We start from the raw sequence: 21,957 nt of genomic DNA on the forward strand, positions 1-21,957 counted from the left end.
CCTAGAAGACTGACTTGTATAAACAACATCTATAGGTCCCTTGGCTTTCTGATTCCCAGTTGGGTTTGGCCTGTGGAGAGGCCTTGCAGGAGACTGGTAAAAGGGAAGAGAATGGAGTTAGGAATTTAGTTCCTTAGCTCCCTCCCTGTGCTACTATTAAGCAGTCCATGTTCCTCAGCTAAGTTCACAACTCTTCCCAAGTTGGTACCTTCTCTATAAGTTTTCATCTTTCCCACGCACATCATTACTTCCTCCCTTGATTCCTTCAGGCTTAAGGGGTAGTAAATTCATTTCACTATTACTAATCCCAAGGCACTGACTGCATCATTTCTCATCATTTCCCTACATATTTCCCATGTCTTTGCAATTAGTGCCTTTTAAAAACTCTGCTGGAATTATCCTATTTTAGACATGCCATCTGTTTCTTGCAATAAACTAATACATTTCAAGTGATCTTTGGTATTCCTACTGTATCTAACATTTTATAATTTGATGAGAAGTCTTTTACCAGGCTTGGTTCTTTATCATTGCAGAACCGTTTTAACAAGAGTTGCAGTACTCCTGACTGGATATATGGAATACCTTGTTTTACAAGCCACTGCCTACACAGACTGAAAATACAATAGCCATTCATTTTCTTAATTTACTTGATTTTTTAAAAAGGACCTAGAATTGGCTTTTTCTATGTTGCTCCAACTGAAGTTTAGTTTTTTGACACAAAGAACATTCACCTAATAGGCAAGAGTAAAATTTCTTGTAATACTGCCTGTCATTGTCAAAGATAATGCCCTGTAAGTGGCAGTATGGTTGAAAGTTTTAACCATCTGTCCTTTTGCTGATATCCATACTCAAAATGAAGCTTTGGCTGCTTTGAAATTGCTAGTCCTATTTGCAGTATATTTCAGTTCATGATTCTGAATGCACAATCTTCTTAAACTCTTTGTTAAGGAGGATCAGCCATTTATACAACTATGTTACAATCAAGTGCAAATTCCCAAACCCTTCAATTTTAGGGTTCTCATTTTGTTGAGATTATATTTTATTGATAATTATTTGAAGTAAGTTAATCATATGTTAGAGCATAGACTTTTTTTGGTAGTTGTATAGTTGGATGGTAAGATTTGGTCAAAAATAAGGACTTCATAAGAGAGAATATAATCAGTATCAGAATAGTGTTCTCTACCCTTGAAGCACATGGTGATCTGTCTCCCTGGCAAGGTGCTGCTTGTTCTCACCACGATCAAATTGTTAAAAAAGCAGGTGCTTTCATTTAATGATTTATAGCATGGAATTTTCTCTTTGTCTCAAAATATGAATTAAAAAATTATAATTAAAGTTCAAATTTTTAAAGCCACTTTACAGGTTGTGAAAAATCTAATAGGAAATATTAAGCAAAATTATAAGATTATAATTATAAGGCCTCAGTACATATTTACATCAAAGATCTTAAACTATAAGCAGAGAGTGAATCCTGTTAATAATGTTGTAGGCTACAAAGAAAACCTCGGTAGCTTCTTCAAAGTCAAAAGTATAACCTGGAAGGGGACCATGGGGAGAGGAAGGGGGAAAGAGAGCTGGGGAGAGTGAAGGACAGAGATCATGGGAGACTATTGAATACTGAAAACGAATCATGGACTGAAGGAAGAGGGGGAGGGAGGGGGGTGATGGTCATGGTGGGGGACACGTGGGGAGAAGCACTGGGTGTTATATGAAACCAATTTGACAATAAACTATTAAAAATATAAATAAATAAATTTTAAAAAGTATAACATCATCATTTGACACACACAGTACGAGGAAGTCAATATTTTAACCATATGGAAAATTTAAAGTTATTCTCCTAAGTGAATTGTGATACAATATAACAAAATGTCACAAACAATAATTCATATCTTTAATGATGATAAAATTATAATTGGAAACACAAGCAAATGAATTAAATCTTAAGAAACTAACAACCAATTAAATTTAAGGAAAAAATAAATAACAAATGGTGTGGTGGATATTAATACATTAGAAAATAAAAACAAAGAGTAGAATTGGTAAATATCTATGCAGCTATATTATTGAACATATTGCTATGAAAATGCACTTTAAGGATGCTTGCTGATTTTTTAAAAAGTTTAGTTATTTAATTTGAGAGAGACAGAGACATCATGAGGAGGGAAGGGGCAGAGAGAAGAGGAGAAAGAGAATCCCAAGCAGGCTCCATGTTGCCAGCTCAGAGCCCATGAACCATGAGGTCGTGACCTGGAAGGTTGCTGATTATTAAGCTAAAAGAAGAAAAAGCAGAAATAAACCATGATGAGATTTAAAAAATAAATAGATAAATCATCACGCACAAGGCTTTAAAAGTCTATCATAAAGAAATCTATAAAGCACATCTAAAAACTGGATTAAAGTGATAATACTTTTTGAAAACACAAATTACTGAAATTTATTTTATAAGTAGAAAACCAGTACAGACCAAAAATTATGAGAGGAATTCCAAGTGTTGTCAATTCCAACCTATAAAAGTTTTAGGTACCCACACACAATGCATGCACAGCACATACACAAACACACACCTAGAAAGTTAGTATTATTTACAGAGATATTTCTGACAAAATGACAGAAAGTTAGCTTTCAGTTTTGTACTGTTTGAATATTCTTCAAGTCCATGTATTGCTGTAAAAACAAATTAGCAAAATAGGAATTTCCCAAATTGTGGTTGTTTGGATCCCAGGAAATCCTTAAGTGCATTTTCTTTTGGACCGATTAGTTCTTTATGATGTTGATTTTAATGTACTTATTAAATTTTTTAATTAGGTGCAAATTTCATATTGTTTAAAATTTTTTCATGTGTATAACAGTAAATCAAGAAAAAGTATTTCCTGTATACATTTCTCCCCTTTTTCACATCCATTCCCAGTGGTTCAAATGGTCATTTCAGAATTTCATTATGTTTATACAAGTTATTACAAATAGCAATTCTTTGTTTTTCCTTCCTTTTTTTTTACACCCATTATGTACACTGCATTTTACCTGGCTTTCCCACATTTCTCATGGGTATATTTCTACATAGTGCATAGAAAGGGACCTTAGTTTCTTTTTTAGAGCTGAATATGCTAAGTATGCTAAGGCATGATGATACAGAAATTTCAAGAGCAGTATCCAATATAGGAACACATCTGGTCATGTAAATCTGGATTTTCCATGCATACTTTTAGATCTTGGTAAACATATTGACTGGGTGCCCTCTGCTTTTTCTTTGTTTCCCGTGGAAGAAATTGGTATCCCTAGGGACCTGACAATTCTATTCTTATATCTGACCCTCTTCTTTAGAGAATGGGAATGTACCTAGAGATATGGCTAGGAGATTTGGTAGATAGAGTTTCCATGAATAAAGTAAAAAACATGGCAGATTCATAGACAGAAAGAAATACAGTAAAACCTTGGTGTGTGAGCATAATTCATTATGTAAACATCCTTGTAATCCAAAGTACTTGTATATCAAAGGGAATTTCAAGAACCATTGGCTGAGTTGTGATCATGTGACATTCGGCATCACATACTACTCGTATTACAAGACATCACTCATTTGTCAAGTTAAAATTTATCAGAAATATTTGCTCGTCTTGCAGAACACTCACAGACCAAGTTGCTCACAATCCAAGGTTTTACTGTATTTGTTTTTAACTGCATGTTGAACTCTGAGCCAAAATACAGAGTTCATGAAACAATCTTAATAATTGGTCATGTAATAGTGCACAGATGAACATAATTAAATACCCAAGGTAGAAAGTTATCGACAATATTCTCTGATCACAATTCAACAAAACTAGAAATTAGGTCTTATTGAAATAGAAAAAAGGTCAAAACAAGTATTCCTGGAAATTTAAGATACCACCTAGAAAGCAAAATAATACACCTAAAAATCAAAATTACTCTTGTTGATAGTTTCTTTTGCTATGGCTACATTTCTAAGAAAATATAAATTTGTAAATTGATTCTAGAAATACAGAAATAATCATAAAGAGACTAATAGCCACAAAATTCAAAGCATTATTGAGCTACATCTAAACACAAGTACCATGTTCAAATACTTTCACAAGAGAATTCTACCTAACCATTAAAGAACTATTTTATTTTATTCTATTTTGTTATTTTATTTTATTTTTAATTTTGAAAATGTATTTCATGTAATTCAACATCTTTTTTTGAATAATAATAATAATAATATAAATTATCCTTTGATTCCTAGGCACGGTCTTATACCATAACCTTCTGAAATGTGTCCCTTCACTAACTACTTTTCACCATCTCAAATGTCAAACACTCTGTCTCTCTATACTCAGTTGCTTGGTCCACTACTATAATCTCATTCCTGGCTTTTGTATATCAATTATGCTCAGCATAAAATTCATGCTCCTCAGAGAGGACTCTAAGCCCCACATGATCTTCTTCCTACAAGACATTTTTTTTTTTAACATTTATTTATTTCTGAGAGATAGAGCGGGGAGGGGCAGAGAGAGAGAGGGAGACACAATCTGAAGCAGGCTCCAGACTCTGAGCTGTCAGCACAGAGCCCAATGCTGGGTTTGAACTCGCAAACTGAGATTATGACCTGAGCCGAAGTCAGATATTCAACCAACTTAGCCACCCAGGCTCCCTCTGCTGATACTATCTTGATGTTATCCCCCTCCCTGTGCTCCTGGCCATCTGGGCTGCCCTGATCTTGGAATAGTTCTGGTTCCTTTCAGCTCTAGCACTTTTATATGCATAGAGAGTTCTTTTCTCTGGAATATTTCTTATCAGTGGAGTTTCTACTCAGGTGTTGCTCTTTCACAAAAATTTCCTGCCTACCCTCTTAAAAAGCTTTCTTTTTTTTTTTTGCCCAGAGTCCCCTTTTACACTACTGCACTGTTTTGTTTTATTTGTAGAACTTCCATTTATCAGAGATTGTCTAAATTATTTGTTATGTATCTTTCTCTTCCAAGTAGAAAGAAAGCTAAATGGAAACAGCTCTGGGAAACATTGTTTTGTTGCACTGAAGTCAAAACAATGGCATCCTACAATGTCAAGGTTGCAACACGGGATCATATGGTTATTTGGGCTGCTTTTCCTTGGGGCTCGCTTAGGACCTCTTCAGGAAGTGGCTGCCTATGTGGGAGATGAGGCTTCCTGGAGAGATGTGAGTAACAAAATTGTCAAACAAAAATCCTGATCTCAAAACACACAGTATTTAAATCCCAGTCTCTTAAAAACATTAAAAATAAATGCAAAATCTGAAGCATGATAATTAGTAAATATTTTTAAAGTTTTTGAACAAGTATCTGAAACCTCAGCACAGAGACATTTCCATAGCAACAAAAGGTCTGATGAAGGAAAAAATTTTTAGTTAACAAGTGTTTTGTGCTTGCATATAATTTGTTCCTGCTCATCAAATCATCCTTTTTATTATTTGTGCACAAAAATTCACACCATGTTTTCCTTCCCCACTTACACTTTAAAAAAATATTTCTCATTTATTTCTTTTCTTTGTTCCTTTACACAAATTGATGGACAGATGAAAATGTAGGAGAACAGGACTGAAGTGTTATGGGTCACATTCTGAACCACTATTGTCAGATCTGACCAATGATATGATTGGGAAAACATTTGCATGAATGCACTGAGCCAGCTACAAGGCATGTAATCTAGAAGACGCTCACAGTGGTTGTACGTACGTCTGTATATTTACGTACACATGTGGGGTGGACATAAACAGCCATTGGCTTTTTCCTTCTTTTCAAGTCTCCCTATTATAACCCATGAAATTCCTCTGGGATGTATTAAATAATGACAACCACTCCCTATTGGACTACTCCGTCAGTAGTTCTATCTGCACTCTTCTGTCATTGCAACAATCCCATGAAGGAGAGAAGAAATAGGTTAAGTGATGCACTCAGGGTTATATAGCTGGCATTACTAAACCGATAAGGCAAAAGGCCCCAATGTGATCCCACAGCCATGGTGATTGCACTGAGTGGAACAGTCCTGGCCAAGCAGCTGCCAGGGATAGAAATGCAGAAGCTCTTGGAAATATTGCCTGCTCTTCAAAATGCTTTTCCAGCTGACTTGCTGATACTTGGAATTTTTTTTAATTGACTGTTTTAGATCAGTTTTAGGGTCCCAAGAAAATTGAGTAGAAAATGCAGAGAGCTCCCATGGATCTTTTATTTCCACAAGCTCAACTTTTCCCGCTATCAACATCCCCACCAGAAGGGTACATTTGTTACAACTGCTGAACTCATACTGATACATTATAGTCACCCAAAGTCCACAGTTTACATGTGGGTTTTACATTCTATTGGTTTGGGCAAATGTTTCATGGCACAAATATCTACTATTATAATATCGTAATGAGCAGCTTTCCTGCCCTAAAAATACCTCTTACTCATCCCTCTTAACCTCTGGCAACCTCTGATCTTTTTACTGTCTCCATTGGTTTTGCCTTTTTCACAATGTTGTGTAGTTGGGAGCATATTGTGTGTAGCCTTTTAAACAATCTTCTTTCACATAGGAATATGCATTTAAGGTCCACCATGTATTTTCATGCTTGATTGCTCATTTCTTTTTAGTGTTGAATATTATTTCATTGCCTGGATATACCTCACTTTTTTATCTAAGGACATCGTTACTTCCAACTTTTGGCAACTATGAATAAGGCTGCTAAAAACAGCTGTGTGCAGGATTTTGTTTTCCTGACTTTTCAAATCAGAAAATATCTTCTGCTCTTCAAAATACTTTTCCTCCTCACATTGCCGATGCTGGGAATTTTTCTAAGGAGTTACAGGAGTTTCAATTTTGTAATAATTAATGAGATTGACAGTATAAAGGCTTCTGGCAGAAGTGATGCTGTGGATTCATACTAAGGTAGACAGGACTATATAAAAAACTTTCCTGAGAGCAGGTGCTGTGAACAGCTCTATATCTAAAATACGACTATAAAAGAAGTTTCCAGGAATTGCAAGAATGTATGAAATGCAAAGAATGCACACTAACCTGAATTACACACTTACTCCTATACTCTGAGGTGTTGCTGTGGCCAGTTGTGTTTTTATCCCTCCCTTGGCCCATCCTGGGGACTCTATATCTAGATGTCTTTCTTAGCAAACTTAACAATTCTTTCTTTTTCTATTATTTTTGAGAGAGAGACAGAAACAGAGCATGACTGGGGGAGGGGCAGAGAGAGAGGGAGTCACAGAATCCTCGGCAGGCTCCAGGCTCTGAGCTAGCTGTCAGCACAGAGCCTGACTTAGGGCTCGAACCCACAAACTGTGAGATCATGACCTGAGCTGAAGTCAGACTCTTAACTGACTGAGCCACCCAGGCTCCCTCAAACTTCACGCTTCTTAAACCTCACTTCTGGCTCCCACACTCTCCCTGAAGAAATGATGTATTGGAGTTCTGTCTGGTGTTGATGCAAAGATAGAGAATGCTCACATCCACATTCCCTCATCTCAGGAAACACAACCCCTTCTTTACATTTAAGGAGGACACGTCAAGATGACTTTAAATCCTTTTATTTTAAAAAGGTTAGTGTGATTTACGTATTTGAAAAGCCAATAAATAACAGTACCATTGCTAGAGCTCAGTAGTGCTCACTGAGCGTTACTTGTTCTATTTCCTGATTGGGCATCCAGTTTTCTGTTCTTTGGTATTTTTTAGCAGGAAAATTTCTTTACGGTGAATTTGATAACACACAGTTCTGGAGCATGGCCCCAGTCACTGGACCACAGGTGGCAGTAAAGAAGGAGGTCCTGCAAAGGACCAACACATTCTAGGGCTCACTTTACACTGACCGTGACACCAAATAACACCTTGTACCAATCCGAAGCTCAGCCCACTCACTAATTCAGTCACAAATAATGTTACTTTTAACTGTTTGGTTTTGCCCATTGAAGATAAAATTCACCATGATGACAGGATATTAGACTTGACATCTTCCTCTTTGCCTCTTTGTCATATCGTGTAAGTGTTTTTTTCTAGCATTTTTTCTATTTATATATTAGCTATTCTGTAATTAGCATTTTGATGTTTTTCTTTTAATAGGCAATCACGTTTTTAGCCCATTTTCCATATTGTGATTGATAATAGTATTCATTGCTGTCCACTGTGCAAGCTGCAGACTGTAGGCTCTGTCTATAGTTTATCTGTTCTCTTCTCTTCCCAGGAGTTTTAATTAGGGTAATCTGGGATTTTACATCCAGATTACCATTATCAATAATCATGTTAACTTTATTTATTATTTTTCAAAAAATTCTTTTTCTATTTACGTTTACCAGGCTGCAAAACCATATTAAGCTGTTAAAAAAAAAAAAAGAACATGATTACTACTGGATCTTACTCCAGATTGTGGTGGTAGAGACAGGAAGTCCTTGTCAACTTCATTTTTTTGGTCTGATTGTTTTAAAGCAACATGTTATTCTTAAATTTAAAAAATATTTTTAAAGAAAGGAAATAAGTTAAATCATGGTTCTTATAAAGGGAGAACATATTTATAATAATTATTTGAGGATTAAGTCAGTCTTAAGTAGTTCCAATATTTCATATCTATGTTTTGTACCATATCTTCATTTTTCCTGAGTTAAGTGCCTCAATTATTTTCTGGGCAACATTTTCAGGAAGGGTATAAGTTCTCGCATATCTGAGAATACCTTAATGATTTCATTCATAAATTACAGCTTTGCTGAGTATAGAATTCTTACCCCTCAAAAGGTATTGCAAACCTGTTTCTCAAAATCTCATTGAAAAATTCGATTTTCACTTAGTGTTCAGGGTAGGAGGGAAGAAGTTTAGCTTTGTCCTGTGATTTTTTTCCCTTTCTATAGATGCGTGTTTGTTTTCCTGTTGAAAAGGAAGACTTTTTTTATGATTAGTATCATCAGATATTTAACAATCCATTTCCTGGCAAAGCTTCAAACTTTTCTTCAACTTAGGCAACTTTTATTCAATCTTTTCTTTGATTTTGCTTTTCTTTGTGCTCAATCTCACCCTCTTCTGTCACATCTATTATGTGTGTTGGATCTCCTGGATCGTTTTTCATAGTATCTTGTCATTCTACTCATCATTATCTTCTTATCTTTATGCTTTTCCTCTGAATTTTGGGACAATGTTTTTAGCTCCATTTTTATCAGTTTCTCAGTGTCCTTCATGATCCAACTTGCTAGTGACTGCCTCCAAAGTATTTTTTAAATGTGGCTATGGGGCTTATTATCTGAAACAATGTTTTCCTGATATTGACTATTGCTTTCCTAATCCTGCAATATCATCAGAAATATCATTGAAAATATTAATTACCAAAGTGTCTATATGTCCCAATTCCTTACCTCTATTTCCTCTCTATTAAACAGCTAAATCTTTTAATCTGGTGTTTTTATTTTCCTTTTCTTACATACATGAACAGAAAGGAAGTGTCACAGTCATGTGTAAGAATACCCTTTGTGTCATATACTACCTAATAGTAGAACCCTTCTTCCATAGCTCTTCTCTGTCATCAGGAAAGCACACAGGCCAGACTTCAGAGTAAGATCCATGGCCTTACACCCTGGTACACTTCTTAAATCCAGATCAGGTTATTTCCCTCTTACAGCCAATTTTGCCTCCCCCCTCCCATATACTTTCTAGCTCAGAATACTGCTACCTTTGTACATGGTATGTGTAAGATCTTGCCATTCATTCACATTCTCCATCTGCCTGGTACCCAGAACTTCCAAAATATAAATAGTACCCTTTCCGGGATCAAGAGATCTTGATTATATTTTCTTGGTCACTTTCATTCTTATGAGTTAGAGAGAAAAGAGTAATAGAAGTGATTAAAATGATCATCCTCAGGGTGCCTGGGTGGCTCAGTCAGTTAAGTGTCCAACTTTGGCCTAGGTCATGATCTCACAGTTAATGAGTTCGAACCCCACACCGAGCTCTGTGCTGACAGATTGGAGCTTGGAGCCTGTTTCGGATTCTGTGTGTCTCCCTCTATCTCTTTCCCTCCCTCATTTGCAGTCTCTCTTTCTCTCAAGAATAAAAAGTAACTTAAAAAAAAAAAAAGAAAACAATTAACTTGTCATCCTTAGTAAAAATCCTCAGGGCTCCTTGTCCTAGGGTGGCCTTATAATTAATTAGAGATCTCACAAAATTTTAAGCTCTCTGGAACCAAATGGCATCATGCATGGACCATTTGTCTGGGGCTCTACATTGGGATTATTTGAGCTGTTCTGAATAAGTCTCTAAGATGACTTTTTCTCACTGTCCTGGCATCACCAAGTTTTATTTTTGTCCTTGTCCCTACCTGTTTGTCCATCAGTTTCCTGCTCCCAGTGTAATGACAACTGCAATAAGAACTAGATTTCCTTGCTGACTTCCAAACTGCTTGGAAAAAGTGCCAATCAGCTTTCTGCATGGACCCTTTTTTATAATTAGTCTGGGGTTATGTGCCACCATAGATGTCAGTGCTCACTGGCTGCTTCCTCTTTAATGCTGTCATGACACCCTGGTAGACCGTCCTGGACACACCATCAGTCTCATTCGACATTCTCCTCTCCTGTTGAGTCATCCTGTTAAAGCTATTTGGAAACTTCATCCTTAAACTGGAGCTATGGCCCTCTCCCCCTCATCCTAAATTACCAGTCTTTTAAACAAAACCATTTCACTTTCTATTTTCTCCTCTCCCTTAGGGAACTTATGAGTCAGAAAAACCTGAGCTTAGAGAGAGAGGTTGGATGGGGAGGTGCCTTTCATCTTCTAGACAGAATGAGCTATAGAGAAAGGGAAAGGGAAAGGATGATGTATTGGGGTGGGGGAGGAATAAAGCTGATAGATTTCCTGCTTTGAGAGAGCTGGGTTTCTTTTGGTAGTTTGGCATTATTATCTGATTAGACATATTGGAGATTTTTCAGATGATCAGACTTCTTATAATCAAATACAAACGAAAGAACATTTCAGAACCAAATTAAAATACTGTTTGACTTATGTGTGTTGCAGTGCCCTGGTGCAAACTGCCAGATTCATTGAGTTTGTACACAAAGAGAATTGGAAGGAAGCAAAGAAACTGACGTTTCCTGAGGGCTTTCTTCAGGATTCTCGACCCTATGTGGTAGGGTTTTCGTTACACAGTTTACAGATGAGGCCCAGAGGTGTTCAGTAACCTGTTTGAGGCCATGAAATTGATTGGTAACAGAGCTAGATCTGAATGGTTAACTTCCCAATTTTGTGAGTTTATATTATTTCCCCTCAACCCTGCTTCACTGCATTAGTGCAGAGATCAGCAAACTAAAGTCCATGGGCCACGTTGGTCTGCTACTGGCTCCTGTAAACATAGCCACACTCAACTCATTATTCCCCATGGCCGCCTTGTGCTAGCCAGAAAGGCGGAATAAGCAGGTGTGACAAGGACCGTGTGGCTTGTAACGTCTGAAGGTTTGCCACCTTCTGCATTATGGCTCCCGTGCCTGCTCCTATGCTTCTCAAATTTGCATTTGTATTTAAAACACTTGGAGACCTTGTAATAATTCAGAGTCTGATCCCACACGTCTGAGGGTGGGCTGAGATTCTGACACCAACATTGCTGCTTCCTGGGCCATACTTTGAGTACAAAGGATGTAGTCAGTCATGGAACAATCTGAACCTAACTGTCCGCTTTTCTCAGTGTCCCTGCGCTGGAAGCATAAAAACTCCTCCTCTCATCCCCTCTCAGGTATCAAAGGTGACAACCGTCTGACTTCTGCCTCCTTCAGGGAAGATTTACAGTTAGCAGGAAAGAAGGCCTGGGCTGGTATCCATGGCCCCGCCACCAACCAGCTAGATGCTCTTGAGGAAACCAGCGCAGTCTAGCTTTCCTCTTTGATTAAAGGTGGATCAGGGTGCCTGGGTGGCTCAGTCAGTTGAGCTTCTGACTTCAGCTCAGGTCATGATCTCATAGTTCATGAGTTCGAGCCCTGTGTCAGGCTCTGTGCTGACAGTTCAAAGCCTGGAGGCTGCTTTGGATTCTGTGTCTCCTTTCTCTCTCAAAAATAATAAACATTGAAAATAATAAAGGTAGATCTAATCTCCTGGGTGCACATCTGTGGTTCTCAACCTCAGCTACCCATCAAGATACCTTTGAGAACTTTGAACATTCTGGTTCCCACTCTCAGAAAATATGACTTACTTAGATCCAGATCACTGATTCTTATTCTTCTCTTGACATGGAAATTATTTAAAAATCCTAATGTCCAGGCCAAATTCAGACGAAATATATAGTGATCAAGGCTAACATTCCAATTATGAGACCAACGGAGATGCCATATTTCCTACTGGGATGCACGGAGAAGGACGTGATATGACTGTGATGTTCCTGCCAAAAAAGGCATAACCTGAATTTAATCATGAGGAAACACAGTGAACTCAAACTGAGAGATATTTTAGAAATGCACAATGTACTGTACTCTGAAATTCTCAATGTCTTTCATGAAAGACAAAAGAAGGAATAGTTTCAGATTAAAGATTAAGTAGGTATGGAAACTAAAAGCAAGTAAAAGATTAAGTAGATATGGTCCTGCTTGACCAGGAAAAAAGAAAATGCTACAGAGGACATGACTAGGGACATTGGCAAAATTTGAATATGTTCTGTGGATTAGATAATATTATTGTGTCAAGGTTAAATTTCTTGATATTGATGACTGTATTACAATCATATAAGAGAATGTTCTGTAATTAGGAAATGTACACTGTACAGGTTAAAACCAAGGGGGCATTATGCTTGCCTTTTACTCTCAAATGGTTCAGGAAAAATTTTATATGTGTGTGTGTGTGTGTGTGTGTGTGTGTGTGTGTGTGTGTAACATAAGAGATAGAAAAATAGTGTGGCAAATGTGGCAAAGTAAGTGGTGGTGCACCTGGGTAAAGGATCTATAGGAATTCTTTATGAATTCTTGCTTCTTAAGTGTTCATTTTTTAAATTTATTTTTGAGAGTGACAGAAGTGCCAGCAGGGAAGGGGCAAAGAGAGAGAGAGAGGAAGAGAGAGAATCCCAAGCAGACTCCTTGCTGTCAGCACAGAGCCTGATGCGAGGCTCAAACTCATGAACCATGAGATCATGACCTGAGCCGAAGTCAGATGCTTAAACAACTCAGGGGTCCCTGTGTATTCTTGCTTCTTGAAACTAAATCTGGGTGAACCATGTGTGACAGTACTTTGTACTGTTTTTGTAAGTTTGTGATTATTTCAAGAGCAAATGTTGAAAAAATGCAAAATAAAAGAAATTACATTTTTTAGAAGAGAACTTGTGCTTAGGGTTGACCTACATAGAAGGCTATTCACTGAAATGGAAAGCCCAGCCATATGGGAAGAAAGTGATCCATGACTATGCACAGGGCTGTCCATGTGGGGTCCATGTGGAGACCTCTGATACCCACGCCCGCACACCCAGGCCCGGAAGTATAGCTACTCGGGAAAAGGGGACAAGGACGTGGAGGGAGGTCAAGCGATGCCCCATCACTCAGCACAGAGAAAGCGGAGCGGGAGGCAGAGTGCCTCTTCCTGTGGATGGGAGGACTGCTCTTGCTCATTCCAGTCCTGCTGCTTTCAGAAAAGCACCACTCCCAAAATCTCCCTGTTTCTTCCTGAGTTCAGGCACGAGGGGTGTCTGAATGGATGCCGTGTGCAGAGCAGTGTGAGCCTCATAGTTGAGATCCTTGACATGAAAGTAAAAGGAAGATTGTGAAGTGGAACTGGAGGGCTTTGCATGGTTTCCTCCACCTTGGCACCCCCAGGGAGTGCCAATGTCAGCAGTGGTATTAATATAACATTGTGTACCTACCTGAGCCCCTTCTTGTGGTCCTCTTCATATCATTCTACCCTTGGAATTGGCTGCTTCTCACAGTCTGAAGACTTCTTGTCTCCTCTTCTCCTTTGTCTTGGTGATTTGGTCGCCATGCAGACAGTCATAGCACAAGGCTTTCCACCACTTCTGCCTGGCTGGTAACTGGGCCTTCCACTGCTGCTCATCCATCCACCCCTGTGCATGGGCTCTGGGTACCCATGTTCCTCATGTCACCACTGCGTTGGCCTCACTACATCATCCTGCTTTGAATCTTATTCCCTACCTACCTTCTTCCCAGAGTTCTCTTTTTCAACTCCTTGTTTTATCTTTTGCTTTCAGCCCCACATTCAGTCCATGGAAACGGAAAGCTCTTAGAATTCCCCTAGCCTTTTTCAGATGAAAAAAACAAAGTACAGAGTGGCGAAGTAATTTATTAATTTCACACAATTTATTAATGTAAACTCGTGAGTGAAGGAGTCAGGACTGAAGGCGTCCCTGGCTGAGCCCAGGTCTGTCTGTGAGTTTGTACTACACTCTTCCTGAAGCACAAGTTCTCTTTCCACTTGTATTCAGAGGCATAATACATAATAAAGGTACCTAATGGCATCTCTTCTAATTCATGAATTGAGGACCCTGAGCCTGTGTTTGACAGAATTACTAAGATTAGGTGAAGAGGCGCCAGGATTGAGAGGAAGGTTGGGTGTGTTTTCTCCTCTTCATTGCAGCTGACTCTTCCTTTGGAGTGTACCAAAATAGAAGGGAATGGCGTGATTCCAATGAAAATATGCCATCAATACTACTGAGACACTGTGAGATCATTTGGAAAGGAAACCCCATAAAAGGTAGCATTAAAGCCTTTAAACAAAGTCTACTCTTCCAGTAGATTCTGTTTCTCTTATGTCTGGACACTGGGTTCAGTTGAAAGCAGATCACCTGCAGAGAAATACAGAGACAACAGAATGCAGCCTGTTGCTTTCAACCTAACCCCTTGGCAGCTGCCAGAAAGCTGTTTTCTAGCTTATTTTATTTCAGTGTCTGACATCTATTTCCAGTTGTGAATGCTGAATGAACTCCTTTCCAAACCTGTGCTCTCCAAGCCGATCCGTACTTTCAAAAAGTTGAACCTAATCTTCTACACACGGTCCCCTCGCCATCTTCCTGCGGGAAATGCTCATGACCGCAGTGATTCTGAAATCCTCACCCTCTTGCTCCCAGGATGCCTTCTGATCCTTTATTTTTTCTTATTTGGTCTGAAGTTGCCCATTGTCTCAAGTGTCCACTACATACGAACAAGTCTCTTGGAGACAAAGATGTTAAAGCCCAAGGTACTAACTTGCCTGAGGTCAGACAGCTAGCAGGTGACTGTGCTGGACTTAAGCTCAAGTCTCCACTCCCTGACCAAGCCTTTTATCACTACCTTGTGTCTTTGAACCAGATGGTTTCAAAGGAGAGGCAGCCCGGTGAATGCTGTCCCTGATAACCTGCAGATGTGACTTAAAGCCCCAACCTCACCACTTGCTGATGTGAGACAGTAGATTAGATGTTTTCTTTCTTTGGCTCTAAAATGGGAATTATAATCCCTAACATGCAAGCTTGTAAGGTTGAAAGGAGATAATATGTAAAAGTGCCCGTCAATACAAAGTTGCTCAAGAAATATAAATATCTGCCTCTACCCTTCAAAAACACCTTGAAGAGTTCAGACTTCCCTCCCCTTCGGTTGCTTGAGACTGTATGAGCAAACAGAGAGTCAGGTCTTCACATACACAGCTTTAATGAGCCTGACCACCTGCTTCATGTCCTAGAAACTAAAAAATAGGTTATAGCTATACAAACAAAAAATGTTTGAAGGCCATAAAGAAGTTTTTAAAGTTTTAAAAGTTAGTGTTTACCTCGCTTAATTCAAAGTGAGTAATAGAATCCCACATCCTTCCATTGTGTAGAAAAGGAAATAGATTTGACGTTGAAAGTCTTAACCCAATGCACAGTGGTAACTAACATCGGAAGTGAGACTAGAACCTGTGTCTTGTTCTCCAGGCCACAACCTTCCAGACACCACACATGCTGGAACATAGGATTGGAGAAAAGAATTGCATTTTAAGAGAATTATTTTACCTGTGAGATAACCAAATTGGGGGCAGAATGAGATCCTGTCCAGTGGACTTTTATTATTTAACTCTCAGAGGAAGATTGTACATCTTTGCAAATGCTCTTGTCATCCCTTTATTCATTAATTTCCTATGAGTCTTCATGAATTTGTTGCTGGACTTTTTCAACAGAACACTTTTTTCCCCCTAAAGACTTGCAAGCAACAAGCATATTTCACAGTTGATAGAAGCTAAAACTCCCACCAACTCTGCCAGCTTAGTTGCCATGGTGATAAATGGTTTAAGAAAGTCTCATTTATTTGAAATATATTTAGAAATAATTGAGCCCCTTGAGAGCAAAATGTCCTAAATTCTTTCTTTGCTAGTGCTTGATATGTTTCCTTCAGGGAACCAATAGCCTTTGAAGGAAACTTCTCTTAGTCATAGTAGCTCAGTCACTTGTGTATAGGCTCTGTGCCTCCTTGATTGCATCTCGGGCTGGCGGGACTTTCCCAGGCTCGGTGAACATCTCCCAGCTTGCACACCACCAGGGATGAAGATGTTAATCCTGGTGGAAGATCTTCTCTGGAGTGACTGTGGATTCGAATTTGATGTTAATTAGACAAAATGTGATGAGAGCAGAAGTGAATGCCAGAAGCCTGAGAGAGCAGGCTTGGAGAGAAATGTGGGATGAGGACCTGGGCAGCAGAGAAGGTGCCTGGGCAGTCTGTGTGGGCATGATCTTCTGAACACTCCTGTTGTAAATAATCTGCACTCTTCTGAATTTCCTCAATGAGTGGTTGCTAGGGTCCCATGAACTATTATTATCATCATTATTATTATTATTAAAGAACATTAGGCCCATTTGACACCTATGGATAATCATTTATTGGGGACATTCCATGTTCCAGAACTCCACTTAAATGCATTTATTACTTTTAATCTTACAATAAATTTATGTGGAAAATACTATTTACATGCTCATTTTACAGACAAGGAAGCTAAGATTGAAATGGACAAGTGATTTGCCCAAGGTCACAGGCATTGGTATTCTGGCTGTGCCATCTGGGTACCGATATCTTGCACTGCCCTATCATGAGGTTAGGGGTGTGAACCAATTTTTCCTAATTCATATCCTTCTGAAATGAGCAGACTCTTGAATTCACTATCTTAAGAACTAGCATTCTCATCTCTGTGATGCCTTGAGGCTGCCATTGTTTTTCCACCCAGGATGATTTGGCACTTAGCTTCACATGTGGCTCTTCGCATCTGACTTCATGGTAATACACATCCTACTTTCTTTAGCCCCTCTTCCAGATTTTGGGAATAGCAAAGACTGACCGTCCTCAGACTGAACATAGCCTGGTGGTTGAAAGCATGTGTTCTGCTTTCAATAATTGCCAAATCATGGAAAAAGCCTAAATTTTCATCAACTGATGAATGGATCAAGAAGATATAGTTTATATATACAATGGAATACTACATGGCAAGGAGAAGGAATGAAATCTGGCCATTTGTAGCAACATGAATGGAATTCGAGGGTATTATGCTGAGTGAAATAAGTCAGGCAGAGAAAGACAGATACCACATGTTTTCACTCATGTGGATCAGAAGAAACTTAACAGAGGACCATGGGGAAAGGGAAGGGGAAAAATAGTTAAGGAGAGGAAGGGAGGCAAACCATAAGAGATTCTTAAATACTGAGAACAAACTGAGGGTGGATGGTGGTGTGGGAGAGAGGGGAAAATGGGTGATGGGCATTGAGGAGGGCACTTATTGGGATGAACCCTGGGTGTTATATGGAAACCAACTTGACAATAAACTATATTAAAAAAATAAAAAAAAGAAAGCATGTGTTCTGGAGTCAGGCTGCCAGAGTTCAAAGCTTAGTTTTACCACTTACTGGCTATGTGAGACTTCTGCATGCCTCTGTTTTCCAGTTGATAAAATGGGGATGATAGTACTGCCCACCTTCAAGAGGATGGCCCCAAGGATTAAAGGATATACATAAGGCTGCCAGAATGTCAAGTCCACAAAACCAGGCTCTTTGGCTTATTCTCTGCTGTGTCTCCAGATCCAGCACACTATCATCACTCAATAGGTACATGTTGAGTCAATAAATGAAAACATTTAGGACAATGAGCCCACAATCAATGTCAGCCTTCATTAGTATCAGAGTACTAGAACCTCATTGCTATAATCAATTTCACAGCTGCTGCCTTCTTACATCATTTCCTTGAGTTTCCCCTTGGAGAACTCACACCTGACTGCACATGTCCAGGTTGTAGCCTCCACTAGTGTTTTTTCTCAAAGCCACCGAGATTTGGGTTTTGTTTGTTACTGCGGTACATCCTAGCCTACCTGGACACATTGCACCTGGGAATGCTACTCACATCAGCCCCCGGTCCTTTCAATGGGCTTATATTCCCTACTGGGCACAAAAGTACATCTGAACATTCTTTCCTTTTTCCATCCCAGAGACTGATTCTAAATCCTTGCCAGATAATTCTTCCTCCTCTTATGTCTGGCCTGACCCTTCCCCACAGGATTTTAATAACTAGTTACATGGAAACTTTGTGTGTCCAGGACAAGTTTTCATTGATCCACCCTGAATGGTCTCTGAATTTACATATGGTTAAGGATAACAACTTTGTTTGTTTGTTTTTTCCCCTGAGCATAATTTAAGTCATGAAACAAAGACAAAAGCCAAAACGTTCACTAGGAAACATAATCCCAATGTTCTTTGAACATTTCAAGTGCCTACTGAAACATGGCCAAGCCTTTTATGATTTTGCTTGAGAGAAGTGATAACTCTACATGATAACTGAAAGGAACTGAGGTACCAAATTGCTAGCACTAAAAACTGCCCGTGTTTTCAAGAAAATGTTAATTATTTTTCCTGGCAAGAACTCTGTAGAAGAATTTTTCACATGGGGAGCAGTTTGTGGTAACATCTGGTCTTCTGTTTTGTTGAAAAGGGAGATTTATGTAAACATTTACCTATGGTTTTTGGTTACCTGCCTCTCCCAGATCACAGCTAACCTTTCCCGGTGCAATCCATTTCCTGGATGTTTAACAAATTCACATGGAGAATTCATTGGAAATTCATTTGTTTGTCACTTTGTTTTTTTACTCAATTTAAAGAAAGCTATTTCTTCCGAGTCTTCCTGAAAGTTGATTTTGGATTTACCTCCACATTTAAGAGGAAAATTCAAATTGCTGCCTTTAGCAATAATGGCAATACTGTGGTACTCTCCAGACCCTGGTGATGGGTTTGTTGTGATGTAGCCACTAAGCTCTGTTTCAGCCACATTCAGGCCATGTGACAGTTCACGTGGGGCTGTGAATGTCAGAAACCTGCCAAGGGAGCCAAACTCACCATGGCGGCCTCTTTCCCGCCTTCCTCTGTGCCACTGAGTGGGCTCACACATCACTGCGGTGCCAAGGGGAAAACCATGGGGCCACAGAGCAGAGTAAGGACAGGGTAATGGTCCTTGTCTTAGCTTCACCAAAGCTCTTCTGAAAGCCACAGGGTCCAGGGTCTAATGTCAACCTACAGAATCCTAGTCTCCAGGGATGAGAGCAAGACTCTGTAAATTAAAAGATTCTAGGTAGTTCTGCACAGTGGGTTGGCCCTAGATGATGGACAGTGGATTGTTGGAAATAGCACCAGACTTGGGGGCAAATGGGCTTCAGTTTCTGGTTCCAACACTCAGGAGGTACGCATCTTCAGAAAAGTTATTCAAGTTCTCTAATAACTTTTCCTGACATAATGCTGTCTATTCATTAAGTTGTGAGAATAAAAATTTTTAAATAAAACTTATTGTACGAAACATTGTTCTAAATGCTTTAGGTATATTATCTTAATCTTCATACTGCTATTTTGTTTTCTAGATGTGGAAACTAAGGCATGGAGATGTTAGAAATATTGCTGAATTTCCAGAGATAGTGAGTACTGAAGCTCTGGAGTAAGTATTTGGTCTGTGGTGTGAAAGCCTACTGACCTCCATTGTGCTCAGCTCTGAGTATACTGCACAGCGATATGTACCATCTGGGAGACAGATAATGAACAATAAACTAATCAGAAATTGTAAGGAGGAAACAAACAGGAAGTTGGAATGGGGAATAAAGAGGTGGGGGAAGGATACTGATTTACAGAGACAGGAGAAGTCATCCCCAAGGGAATGATATGTACACCAAGGTCTGAAGGATGAGAGGGAGGGGCCATGCTGCAAGGTAGGAGGAGCATTTCAGGCCGAGGGCACTGCAGCGCTCACTGAAACCTTTGGGCTGAACAACTCTCAACGTGTTTGGAGATCAGTGCCCAAGGGGAAGAATGCCACAAATCGAGACTGAAGAGATGGACAGAGGCCAGAACATGCAGAGGTCTTGCAGGCCATTGTAGGAAATGCAAATTTTGTTTGAAATGTGATGAGAGGCTGAATGGTTTTAAACCAATTTATGCTTTTAGAAGATCATTCTCCCTGATGTTTGAAGATAGATTGGGTAAAAATGGGGCAAAAGGGAAAACAATTATGATATTACAACAGTGGTCATTTGAAAGGGGATGGTGATTTACCCTAGGTGGAGCAAAATTAGAAGTCTCTTTCTAAACATTTTAAATATGTGGTGATCATAATAAATCCAAGAAGCAATATCAAGTAGATAAGTGGATACCTAAGAATAAAGCTCCAAGAAGAGAGTACATGTAGAAGGGAAGAATGTAGAGATAGTATTTACAGCCAGGGGTATGGATGCAGTCTCCTACAGTCTGCATGGGGAGAGAGACTGGAAGAGGGTGTGCTGAGACCTGGAAAGGCCTGAGATTCTCTGAATTTGAAGGTTAGGCAAAGTTAAAGCCCTCAGGAGAAAAAGGCAGAAGAACCAACCAAAGAGGTCTGAGGAAAATCAGGAACATGACTGAAAGAGTGAGAGAAAAGGTGTTAAAGCCCTAGGAGTTGGCTCTCGTATGGACCCTGCTGGGAGATGAAGGATGATGAGAACAGGAAAACGTGCATTTAATTTGAAGAGTCCAGTGATCTTGAAAATACCAGTTTTGATAGAAACACATAAAATTCAGAATAGTGCTGGTGGAATAATGAATGGAAGGAGATAGAAAGATAGTGCTCTAGGAATTTGGGGTATAAAAGTCATCAGCATAAAGGGTCAATAGCAGAAGGGTATTGTGAAACTGGGATTTTTTTCTTCTTTCATTTCTTCTTTGTTTCTAAGATGGGAAATACCAAAGCCTATTTGGATACTGGAAAGTATTGTCTAGTAGAGAGATTAACAGTATAAGGAAAAAGTGGGAGGCACTGAAGGAGCAAAGGATGTTTTAGGGTAGCAGGGTGAGGGGCTCCAGACCCCAAGTGTGAGTTAAGGAAGAACTATGACTCCCTCCCTAGAAGCTGTGAAGAGACTCGCTAGATGTCTAGACCTGCTCATTGTAGAAGATCTCCTCTAAAGAGTTTACATTTTTTTAGTGAAAAAAGCAGTAAATTTTGCAAGCTGAAAATATGACAGGGAGAGAGAGGTTCAGAAGTTTGAAGAGAAAGAGATGTGAAATAGTCAGTGATGAACAAGTAAGAGGCAAATCAGCAAGAACTGAGTAGGGCACGTACTTAGGGCAGAAAGTTCATCTGGAGCTTGTAGTCATCAAAGTGGAGAGGTGCCAGCCTGCCCCATGTGATTTTTCTCCAGTAATACTGGCTTCTTGCGGACAAGTCCAACAGCAACAGTTTTTTAAGTTCATCCAGATTTTTAGATTTGTAAAGGAAGTGTGATGGCGGATCTATAGCTCACCTGGATATGAAGGAAAATGAGGATAGAAGACTTTTTTGGTTAAGACAATGATGTTAATAGTAGACAAGAATAAAATGCCACTTATAAAATAAACAAGTCACAGGGATATAAGGTACAGCATAGTGAATATTGTCAATAATAGTGTAATAACTCTGCGTGGTGACAAATGGTAACTGGACTTATCATGGGGATCATTTCATAATGTAGAAAAATATCAAATCACTATGATATATACCTGATATTGCATGT

At 39.1% G+C, this 21,957-nt stretch overlaps 1 long non-coding RNA gene across 1 annotated transcript; it reads right to left on the reverse strand.

Annotated features, from left to right (window-relative positions):
• Window positions 1-15,967: 15,967 nt before the first annotated feature.
• On the reverse strand, window positions 15,968-21,593 carry LOC115280394. Its single transcript, XR_003903754.1, has 2 exons — window positions 21,528-21,593; window positions 15,968-16,500 (listed from the first exon to the last, which is right to left on the reverse strand). It is a non-coding gene; the product is annotated as an uncharacterized LOC115280394 (long non-coding RNA).
• Between the last annotated feature and the right edge of the window lie 364 nt (window positions 21,594-21,957).

The sequence above is a fragment of the Suricata suricatta genome, chromosome 2 (assembly GCF_006229205.1).
Source record: "Suricata suricatta isolate VVHF042 chromosome 2, meerkat_22Aug2017_6uvM2_HiC, whole genome shotgun sequence".
In the NCBI taxonomy this organism is placed as follows: Eukaryota; Metazoa; Chordata; class Mammalia; order Carnivora; family Herpestidae; genus Suricata; species Suricata suricatta.